Here is a 12598-nt window from a genome sequence, read left to right as displayed (position 1 = left end):
TTGATATTAGAGACATTTCTTGTCCTGCTCATTGTGCAGGTCATTGTGCCTGGGGCTTTCTTGACCTTTTATTCTCCATTATATCTTTTATATCTATCTCAATTATATAGTTATCTCTCTACCCAATTCAATGATTATTTAATACTTGAAATAACCTCCACGCATACAGTGAGTGCCATATATGACACAATAGCCCCATAAACAATGCCACGTAACTGCACAGCCCATCAAATCATGGGTTTAGAAACCTTTCAGGAGAGTTCTTTTGTGAATGTTTTTTTTTGATTCATATTGCCTGAAATCCTGATTACCCAGGAGTATACTCACACTTTCTAACATCCCAATACCAAATATGGAAGTAATGTAGAAAAATCTAACAGAATGGTAGCTGGAGAGAGACACAAATGGTTGAAAATGATTAAACAAGCCCTGTTGGTGGCCTGTGGATGTTTATGATTAATGTAGATTTAATCATCAGCATGTAATAAAAATTCATCTCTTCTAATTGGCTTTTTTTATTGATGCTTCTGCTGCTGAGAAAAAAAATGTATTTCTTTGTATTAATATTCAGAATTCTGCAGTTACAGGTCTGTGTGGCGTACAGCTAGGATGTGTGCAAGATAATACATGCACTCACTATCTCTTTTAAAACGCTTCTCTAATATAAACAGTCATCATTTTATGGTCAAAAGATCTAAGGAGAGGAAAGAACCTGCAACACCTTTTTTGTTTCTCTAATTATTTTGTACTGCATTGATTTTAAATGAATCTGAATACAGGCTACAAATCCTGGCTTTGGGGACTGTTGAGGAAATGAAAGCCTTCACTGATCTGAATGAGAACAAACGTGATAAAGGCATGAGGCAGGCTGATAAAAGACAACACCACTCAGAAAACAGCAAGCCTTTTAAGAAATGTCAGATGATTATTTATTATTTCAACTGCAGTATCCTAAGCACTCCAGTCATGGTGCCATCTCACCAGGTATTGCAAAACTAATTAACAGAGCAGAAAACCCTTCCTCAGAACTCAACAATAAGGTTATAGTTTCAAAATACTTTATTCCCACTTCCAGGGTTTTTTGTGGTCACAGAAAAGTTTCAAAGATTTGAAGTTTCAGAATTACTGTCTTCTGTGTAGGCTCTGTGCTCTTTCCTCTGCAAATGTTTGTAAGCTGCTTTTGTGGCTCCATAACACATCATGTGTTTCATGCTACTCTAAAAGATAATTTGCAATAATAATAAAAAGTAAGAAAGTAACAATAAATGTATAACAGCTCTTATCACTAAACAGTATTTCGCTCAGCAATAATCAGCGCAGTATATCATTGATGTACAAATCAATGCGTACATCTCCTTTCAATTACCGATTGATTCTGTATGGCTTTCCCTTCTAGCAGAGCTTATTTGTTAATAAAATGAAATGTGAGTAAGTGTTTGAAAACCACTCTGTGGGTAGTGAAAAATAGAAGACCTCAGGACCGTTAGAGAAAATGATGCAGATTTGGGGGCCACTTTTTTTCCTACCGCATAAGCATGTTCATAAAGGCAGAAACAAGAGCAAATTGTTTTCAAGCAGAGGTGTCCCCTCAATGACAAGGATTTGGAAGGGGGTATTGGATGTTATCAGGTTCTGCAGCATCTGGGGATGATTTTTGGCACGCCTGTGTCTCGATGAGGATTACTGGGTTTTTTTTTTTTTCCTCCTTGTCGCCCAGCACCAGCTGCATGTTGGGGTCCGGGCACGCTTCCCTAGTTCTCATCTCTCCAGTGAAGTCAACACCGGCGTGACTTCTCACGCACAGGCTGCTGCGTGCCCACCCCGACCCCCAGCCCCATGGCAAAGGCAGGGGCACCCAAGCCCACCCCGGTGAAGGCGGTGAGGCCGCGGCGGGCTGCGCCCGTCCACCTGGCCGCAGGTCCCCGTCAATCAGGCGGCGTGCGCGGGAGGGTGACACCACGCGTGCCGCCCGGGCTGTCAGCCGCATTGTTCTGCTCAGTGTGACGCAGCCTCTGCAAAACAACCGGGACGGATGATTTTAAGTAATTGCTCTGACATAGACTGATTACTACAGTAACAACAGTCGGTTGTAGTTAAGGAGTAGCTTTGGCATATGGTATACATTTGGGGGGGGGGGGTGGGAACGAAAGCTTTTTTAATTTTACAGATTGCTTTATGTTTCAAAATGCTGGCGTTTTCTTTTCCTTGGCTTTATTTAGAAAATATCAACAACAGGCATCTGAAGGAAAAAATTAACAAATATTGTTACAACTAAATGAATTCAAAGCAACATATATCACAGCTGTTAGGATACGCCATACAATCACAAATTAGTCATCGTTGTTATTGCAGGAAATACAACATTTCACCTCATAAACTTTCAGCTGAATTTTCTCTATTGGTACAATCCAATTGGAGCCAAATTTCCAGTTGGGTCTGGAGCTACTTTTAAATACTAGGGCCTGTGGGTCTGTACAGCCTAATTCCAGGGCTTTTTTTCCCCTGAAATGCTGCTTACACCATGTTTGCATTTTTGCTTGCCTGGTGCTTACCCATGAGAGCAGCTTCTGCTCCAGGTAGTGGTAGTTGGGTACCTGTTGGTATGGGAAAACACAACCATCTAACACATCTAACCTCCCCCCCCCCCCCCCTTTTTTTTTTGAGGTCCCTCATGCCTAGATATACAGGAAGAAATTTCGCCCAGATTAATCCTTCACATTAACTAATCCTAAATAGAAAAAAAAAAAAAGGCTGACAAATAGCCCTTATCTTCTTCAGAAACAATGTTGAATATTGCAAGGTATCAGTCTAATTGTACAGCTGTATATTTTAGATCAATTTTGGTTAGCCAGAGGATCACCAGCAGGCCTTTTTCTTTCTCTTTTTTAATACCGAGAGATTAACTGTTCTGTGCCGAGTACATATATGACCCTCTTCTATCTCTATTCAGATCAAAATATGCATATCCCTGAAACAGAAGGGTAAAGAGGTATTTTATTTTTATGTTTTATATGGCACTGTGTGAAATAATATATTCTAAGGCCAATTCTAGCTCACCTTAATCACGTAATAGTAAATTAATATTCTGGAGGTCCTTTTATTGAGGCTTACTTTGAAATGCAATGTGAGTGAGACACTAATCAAAAACAAACTCGGAAACACTTTCACCTTCAAATAAAAAGATATTTTCTAAACATAAAATGTTCAAAAGTCTAATTTCACGTAAGACAAGATAGAATGTAAAGGAATAAAAATAGGGTAATAATGTCACAATCTGGGAGGAGGAAAAGAAAACAAAGGAAATGTACATCTGAAGGAGATTGCATTTTTTTCTGTTCTCCTTGTGATGACTTTTCTCTTACCAGTGTCTTTGGCAGAAGTTTTAAAACATCACTTTGTAAACACTCTGAAATTTATTTTTTGCAAAAGGTAGCATGTTAAAAAATTCACAGGAGCTTGCCTGTTACCACTGAGTCCATTTCCAGCCTGCTTTTTTTATTCACAGACAATGTTGTGAAACAGTTAAAAGTAAAATTAAAGCCATTTCTATTGTAGATCATTAACTTTTATTAAATTAGACTTGAATTATTTATGATGCGAACTGTTTGATCTATACTATATCTGTCATGGATGAAAAAATCTGGATGGCTGAAACGTTATCACTGTTTTAAAGAAATCAGAACTCTCTCCAAAACGTAACAAGCCCTCATGCTGTTTGAGTGTTAAGACTTCTGTGCTAAATACCGAGAGAAGTCTGTGTTGTTTCTCAGATCTGGGTTCTGTGTTTGGATTGCTGAATTAGGTGCAAAATAATTGGCACGAAATAAAATTGAGTGTACATCTGAAGAGCCTCCTGCTCACATTTTACAAGATTAGTTAGTATATCTGGAAAAATATATAAAATATGATTTTTCCATATCCGATAAACACTGTTTCTTGAAAACAAATACCTTCTTGTGATTCATAAATTCAGTCATGTAATTGTACACCTGTGATAAGTCAAGTGCAGGCCAGAAAATATACTTAATAAAATTCAAATATCATTACATAAAAATTAATTGTATTAATTAGAAATTAGTCTAATTTTATTATGTCATTTCAAGATGTGGCAAAAGAAAACAGTACGGTCAAAATCACTTATTCAGTGGTATAAAAGCTTGGGTAAGTCCATATATCATTAAATATAATGTGGAATAAATATGATTACCCATGAGATATGCTCCATGCATGTCATTAGTCTGAGGTAAACAAATTCAATACATGGCATGACAAACTAAAATTTCTAATTCTAGTTTCTAATTTCTTATTTTCATCCTATACCGCCATCCCAGACAGACTTCACGTTCCTCCCCATCTGACGTACAAGGTGAAATCCAGTTCTCGGGGAAATCTCTGTCTCCTGTGGGAGTTAATCACTGACCTCCTGAGTCCAGCCCCCAGCCCATGGCCCTGTCCCACTGCAGCCCATTCTGAACATCACGCACCCATCAGTCCGGCGGCCGCATCCACGCGCATCCGAGCGCAGTCCCAGTGAGAGCACAGATTTGCAAAAGCACAGCCTTAACCGGACACGCTAATGATTGAAAACATGTATTTGAAAACTCCATGCTGCCCAGGGGACACAGGGAAACTTTAAAACCCTGATCTAAGCAAATGGTAAATAATGCCTGCTTGCAGAGAAGTGGCATCTGCAGCCCAAAAGCTCATTCTCGCAGCAGTAGCACCCCGACACCGCCGTGCCAACTGTGGGTTCCGTGCTGGGGACGGCCCGAAAGCTGTGACATGGCAATATTTAGACACTGAAAGGGATCTGTGGGAGGCTAGCAGTTGTAAAGCTGCAAATCTTTTCCTGTGAATAATTCTTTTCTTATGGGAAACGGCCTCTCCCACAGATAATCCCATACTTAGAAGAAAGAAATATTAAAGTATATTAATTACAAAACACTCTTTTGGGGGTGGGATGAAGTGTGCTCTAATTTACTGAAGGTTCAACTTAAAAGTCACATAAGATTGTCGAAAGTTAAGTCCCCTTCAGCTGGCTCACTTGATGATTTTCTTTTTTTTGTTGTTCCCGTTACCTATTTAATAATGCATCTATGCATATATCACCCCTATTATTAATAGTAAATGTGCATTTCAACATGTCAAGTTTTCCTAGCCCCACTTTTGCAATTTTTTTTTTTTTAATATAAAAAAGCAAAGGCATTTCCTAGGGCACATGCTGCCAGACACCCAGCATTTATCTTATCTTAGTTGATGACTTTCCTTTTATCCTGAAATGATTTGACAATGACTCTATGATTTCCTGTACAAATTACCCTTTGAAAGTGGCAGTGGCGCTTGGCAGCGATCTTCACTTAATTACTGAGTGGATTATTAGCATACGGCTTTTTTTCACCCCTTCATTTCTTTATATCTTCTAGATTGCGCTGACAGTTCCCTTTCATTGCGTGCTTTAACTCACTGAATACTAAACATTATGCAGATTGCAGCTGAGAAGTACCCAGTCTACTCCAGCCCTCTTCCCCCACTGTCTGTGCTCCGCATCAGCCCTCCTTGAAGGAGAGTAATTTGTAGGTCAGAAATCAATAGTGTGTCTGGGAAGCGCATTTGTGGGTTCTCTGCTTTAGACTGAGCAGAAATTAATGTTTTAAATAAGTGCTCATCCTAGAAGGTAGCAAGCTGCATTCCTTCTTTTTTGTTTCATTTCTCATGTAATAGTCTTCCTTACTAGGTGCTTTTTTTGATTTTTTTTTTTCTTAATTCATCATGCTAACTGTCCATCAGGTAGCAGTGATTCTGTAGCTAAAATAACAACCATTTTTCCTCCCAGCCAACACCTCCGCAGAAGGGTGCTGTTAAGCTGAACTCCTTTGTCAGACATACATTGTTATTTATTATTTGTCAGTCCAAGATAAATGTGAATGATAAATCACAAAGATTTCCTCCTCGCTTTCTCCCTGCAAGGACTCTTCAGAGGCCTGGACGCTAAGTAGCGTACATGTGCATACACGTCAGGATTTCCAGCCACCTCTGCTTCATGCTGTTTGTCGGCTGGCTGTAGGAAGCCCATCCTGCACTTCTTTGCTGGAAAACGTCCAGGGTGCTTTCCTTGGTCTTAGTTATGTACCGATGAAGATAAATAGCTTTTTCGGGTTCTTCTGGTACCTTGGCTGTGAAGGCAGGTGCTGCTGGAGCCACACAGTTCAGCATTCATAGATGTAGGTGATCTATTAAGAAAAAACTGGCTTCATTTCACTTTCATGAAAAGTCTTGGGATTTGGAAAAAATTGTCATCCCGAAATAAGACAAAAAGCTAGTTTCCTCTCAAATGGAAATTCAGTATATTAAACATATTAAATTCAACATGTTAGAATACCGACCTGGAAGCTATGAGGCTTACAAACTCTGTGCTGCCTAGGAACGTCAATAGACCGAGCTGGCAAAAAAACAGGGAAGCCACATTAGTAAACAGCAAATAAACCCTATAAGTTAAGAGATCACATAGCACGTTATCTTTACAATTTTTCTTCACTCTGTGCAAAGCTTTGTGAAAACAGGAATATGCCTATCAACTATTTCTATTTCAGTAAATCTATATTTTCAGAGGCAAAGACTGCTAGTGAAAATGCCCATCACTCCTTTTAAGCCTGATGTCCTTCAGACTCACTTGCTTTAAAGCCACGTACAGTCAGTAAGCCAAGCCTCTACAGTCAGCAAGGCTACCTGGCCTTCATGCAGGTCAGCTTAGCAACGCCTGTCCCTCTGCTTGTCCTGTTCCCTACACAGCTCATACGTGCTCCTTTTCCTTTTCCACCACTGTCTGTGTTGGCTTACTCCAGCAGTCTGGCCTGGATGTAATACCTTTTAATACCTAGGGACTGGGAAGCAAAAATACAAATGTGGTAGGCAGAACCCTTTCATTGGTCTCCTTCTAATGGTACAGGTGTCCTGAGCAGCAGAAATAACTGAGCTAATTGGTCCAGTAACAGGCATGGCTTGATTTTGGTTTCTCCACTTGGACTACTTTCTCGCTTCCCAAGATACTTCCAATTATTTTTCTTCTGAAGAATGAGATTGGCTTCGACCACATGTGACCAGCCACCCAAGCCTTGTGTCCTGGTTTCGGCTGTGTCGTGGTTTAGTCCCAGCCAGCAACTCAGTACCACGCAGCCGCTCGCTCACTCCCCCTACCCTGGGATAGAGTTAATTTTCTTCCTAGTAGCAGGCACAGTGCTGTGTTTTGGATTTAGGATGAGAAGAATGTTGATAACACGCTGATGTTTTTAGTTGTTGCTGAGTACTGCTTATGCTAGTCAAGGACTTTGCAGCTTCCCATGCTCTGCCAGGTGCACAAGAAACTGGGAGGGGGCACAGCCAGAAGAGTTGATCCAAACTGACCAAAGGGCTATTACATACCATGTGACATCATGCTCAGTATATAAACTGGGGGGGGGTTGGCCGGGGAGCAGTGATTGCTGCTCAGGAACCGACTGGGTATTGGTCGGTGGGTGGTGAGCAATTGCATTGTGCATCACTTGCTTTGTATATTGTTATTATTGTTATTATCATTATTATACTGTTACTATTAGCATTACTATTTTACTTTATTTCAATTATTAAACTGTTCTTATCTCAAGCCAGGAGTGTTTCTCACTCTTACTGCTCCAGTTCTCTCCCCCATCCCATTGGGGCAGGGGGAGTGAGGGAGCGGCTGTGTGGTGCTGAGTTGCTGGCTGGGGCTAAACCACGACACCTTTCCTCAAGTCCCACCTGCTTAGAGGGCCCTCACCCCACGCGTGGTTGCGCTTTACCTTGTGCTAATGCAGCTGCGCTGCAGCGTCCCTGCAAACCAGCTTTGTGCAGGGACCGCCGGGGCTCCAGCCTTTTCTTTCTGCATCCAAAACCAGAGAGAAAAGCTCTTTAGCCATGAACAAATGAATCCATGCACTGAAACTGGGGTGCAAGACAAGTGCTACAATTCAGAAATGTTAGGGCAGCACTGTGCAATGAGGTCTCAGGGCTGATCTCATTAGTTAGGTAGTGATCACAGCAGAGCTGCAGCAGCAGCAGCAGGCTCGGCATGTGCCAAGACCCCACCGGGGAAGCAAGGCAAATAATTGGGTGGTTAACCTACATTGCGCTCCCTCCTGCTGTGCCCAGACAGTAACGCCACCCGGGCTGTTCAGCTTAAAGTAGCTCGGGTGGGTTCCCAGTGCACCCCAAGCACCGCAATGGGCTGGGCATGGAAATGGCTCTGCTGCCTCTCCCCAGGGAGAAAGGTGCCCGTACAAGCACAGTGGCTTACACCTTGCTCAGCAGTACCAGTGCTCTCCCGTGCGATAGTCTAACGGGAAGAGAGGAGCTTGAAAACACACAACCGAGTTATATCTGTAATAAAACTACACCTCTGCAACAGTGATTCATAAGCCTTTTGGACCCTCAGAGTTTCCTAATGGGCACCACTTTTCCTTAAATCATCTGGCGGGCTTATCTTCCACCTTTTAGTTGAATATGCTGTGAAGGCAACGTGAAAACTTTTGTGTAAAGTCGTGCAGCAAATGGTAGGCACTTTACCATAATCGGATGGGTGAACAACATTTTGGGAGCCACTGCCTTAGGGCGTACTCCACAACAGATTTTAAACTTTACTTAAAGAGTTAAGCCAGCCCCTGAAGGTCTTTTACCTCAGTTTTCGTTATAAGTGTGCAGAGTTGCCAACACACTGTGCAAAAATCATAAGGTAAAATCACAAGGTATTAGAAAGCAGTACATGTATGATTTGCTTTTAATTCTGGTTTCGGGAGCCTTTAGGGGATGTTTTTCAAGCTTTTTTGTAAGTATGAGGACTAGAATTTTTTTTTAAATTAAAGCTGATATTCTAATTAATAGGATGGACTTAAGCACTTTAAGAAAAGCACAGATTTTCTTGAGATTTACATTACGACGCTTGGCAGGACTGGGTGCTAGTGGAGTGTGGTCAGTCAAAAGGCTGGAACCAGTAAGACCCCATGAAAGGTTACGAACCCTCTGTATGCCTGCCAAACATTTTATCTTTCTTTGCCCATACCTGATCTCTGTCTCCCGAGGCTGTCTGGAACAATTCGCTACAGGCTACCACATGTCAGTGTAAACAGAGCACTGTTTCAGGCGGATTTTAATTTCTAGCACTTGCTGAAATGGCTGTACCTTTAAAATATCATGCATTTCCAGCACTGGAGTTGTCATCAAGAGATCCTCTAGATAAAAAGTACACTCCTGGGCTTTAACCCAAAGCTACAAAGAGTTTGCTCTAAGCAGCACAAATGAATCTTTCAAGGACATGTTAGGATAAATTGGCTCCCGAATTACCTTTTTCCTTTACCTCTTAGTCCCAGCTGGCGCCGTTCTCTCACAAGGCAAACTCACTTTAGCCTTTCCCGTCTTAAAACAAAAACAAAATTAAGAACCCATCCCTAGCCCTATCTGCTTCTTTGGTTGCCCACCCAGACTCTTTTCTGTTCAGCGTCTGAGTTTGCTGTGTGCCTGGTCTAGGACCACGGGCAGCAGCTCCCACCGGCTCCACCCGGTGCATCCACGTCCCAGTTCTTCCCCGCACCCCCCAAAAGTTTGCAATCATGGTTTCACTCAATGTCCATAATTCCTTTTCTCCGTTGTGCTCATGTGCAGTCAGTGGAGGCTCTGTATCAGTGGAGATGTTTGGGTTTTTTCTGAAAGCAGTGGAGTTTTCCCTCCTCTCTACCCTGTAGGAGTTCAGTAATTTCATTGATAAATTCAGGCTGAACCCCTGCTTTACACAGATCACTCACAAATCTTCCTTTCCCCTCCAGGCCCAGACAGATAGATGAAAACCCCTTTCTACTTTAGGCTTATCAAAACCTTGGCCTGACTTCCTCACAAATCTCTGTTTGTCACTTCCAGCTCAGGTTGGCTAAACCAGAGATTTCCATACTTCTACCAAACCTTCCTTCTGCATGCTTGTTCCATTGCCTTGAACACTAGCACCACCCTGCCTGTAGCTCAGGTGTCCAGTTCAGCTTGGATCCCTTTCTGGACCTTACAGCTTGGGCTAGGTATATATTTCACACATGCTATCTGAAGGATATTCCCCAAGCCATGGCTTCTCTAATCTGTCGGTGAAAGATAAATCTGTTTGGTCTCTCATCATTTTGCATCACCTTTCCTTTTGTTCTGTTGTTGTTTTCTTTGTTTTGCCCTGATAAATGAAACATAGTCCTAATGGTAGTGAGTTGCACAGATCATTTTCCCAATCCATCATTTGGATTTCTTCATCCCTTCTAGGAATCTCTCTAATGTCATTTTATTTTCACCCCAAAATCACCACAGCCTATCTCTGCCTATAGTTTCTCATGATGTGACTGTGAGGACGCTGGCTCCCACCCACATTCAGCTCACTTTTATTCCTGTCACTTCTCTGATATGTAAGCAAGCATTGTCATCCATTTTCTCATATTGCCCCTCACACCAAAAAGAGGGTCAGTGTAAATATCTGCTCAATGCCTTCCTTCAGATCCTTGCCCTGTAACAGTCTATCGTCATACTCACAACACCCAACAGGGGTCAAACATGTTCTGCAGAAGCCCCCACCCTTCATGCTGCTGCTGTTGTCTCATTTTCTTCTCAAGCGGGAGTATGAACAGGCATCCTCCCACTCCAGTTCTCATTTTTTTCTCAGTCCACTCACCCTATTTTCTGAAACTCGAGTACTTAAAGATTGGATTGTCACTATGTATGGGGTTTTCCTCTAAGGAGTTTTGGTAAAGCAGCTTCAGTGGCTCTCAGTGCCCATTCATGTGCCTCTCGTGCTCTGTCCATGCCTCCTTGCCTTACAAGTGCATTACAATGATCCAGAGCTACCTTCTAAGCAAGCCCACTTCAGAAGCAGCACAAAGTGCTGAGCCTGGGCTGCTTTACCCTGCTGGGTCTCACTTGGAGTTAGCGCTAAGTTCCCTGTACAACACTGGTCTGTGCAGGGCAAACATGCCTTTAAACATAACTTTCCTATAGGTTTTTCCTCACCTTAAGCACTGCAGAATCTCATTCATTTTCTTCAGGAAAGAAGAAAGAGCTCTTGTTATGATGAATTTGAAAAATAGTATCTTCTGGTGGGTGGCACACATCCATCAGTTCCCTGATACCTGATGGCTGGTTATTTTCAGAGTAGAAGTCAAATTGCTAGAATATCTCACCTATTAAAAGAAGACTGCAGTTATCCCTATTTCTTTAACAGAGACAAATTGGGAATATTTTCAGTGTCACATCCCATTGCGTAAATTAACAAGTAAGCTTGGACCTCACCACTCTCCATTAAAATCTCACTTGTTCATAATGTGGTGAAGCACTCCTTCCCCCAGGTCGTTCTGCAGGCTCATCAGACCGGGAGAGTCACGCAGAGCTGAGTGCTTGTGTTTTTCCTTTCCTCTTGCTTCTGCAAGAGACAAACAAGTCAACCTGTGACACTGTGCTGTGTTACAGTGAGAGCAAAGTGCTGAACGGGGTGTTTTCTGTGGAACACCGAGCAAGGAACCTCATCAGAATGGAAAAGACACATTATGGTCCTTTGCCTCCAGTTCACTTCACAGTCACAAGAAATCATCTCAGCCACTTCTGCCTGGCCTCTTGCTATAGCCTGAAAGACCTGATACACATCTTTATGGTGGCATTATGTACAGCTTTTCCAGTAGGTTCCTAGAAAGTGAGGGTCAGAAACACTCTGCTGCTGTTACATGAAAACAGAGGGGTTACTGGGAGGCTAAAGACATGAAGTGGAGACTTCACCTCTGATAGATTTGCTCCAAAGTTCAGGTCCAGTTCTATCAGGACATTTAAACAATTTCCCTTTAATGCCACAGAGCTGGTTTTTAAACAGCTTAGCAGGTACCATATGCATCAATTACAGTTTTATTGAGTGTTGCTTGCTAGTGCTGCTGAATTTGGATTGGCTACCATCTGTTTAGAAGCCTGGAAAAAACCTGCTATTGCCTGAGATACCATTGCAGGTTAGCAGTTTCTGTGATGTTCTTCAGAACCTGCCTTAAAATATCCTGGAAATGATGGCTGAAATAGCAGCACTGTACCTGAAAATGTATCCTTAGCCTGAAAGGATATTATTGCAGGGCCAAAGCGATAATGCAATCTGGGATAAATATTTTAAATATAAACATTTATTTTATTATTTAAACATAAAATATATAACAAGATAGTGGAGATTTATTATGCCTTCAGTAAAATACCGGCATAAGACGTCAGACCCAAGTTTTAGGCTAAAAGGGAAAGGCTTCCAACCTGGGGAGGATGAGGCTGACTGCCTGGAGGAGGAGACCAGTAAGTGAATATGAATAAGAAGCAACCTTTCAGAAGACTGTATATGGGGCATAAAACCAAATTTTGGCAGAGAAGAACTGCTGAAACAAAGAACTTCCTGTCTTCTGCATTCTCCTCTGTGGATCTCACCACCCTTTTTTGCTTCCTAGTCTTTTGGCCTATATGAAGTTTTTTGGGATATTACATTATCTCCATAGCTGCAAAGAGAAGACACGAAAACAGTTGATAAAAGGGCAAATGAATTTGTGGGACA

This window comes from Pelecanus crispus, chromosome 2, assembly GCF_030463565.1.
Source record: "Pelecanus crispus isolate bPelCri1 chromosome 2, bPelCri1.pri, whole genome shotgun sequence".
Lineage (NCBI taxonomy): Eukaryota > Metazoa > Chordata > Aves > Pelecaniformes > Pelecanidae > Pelecanus > Pelecanus crispus.
The sequence above is the reverse complement of the archived record's forward strand: the minus strand, read 5'-3'. Positions refer to the sequence as shown.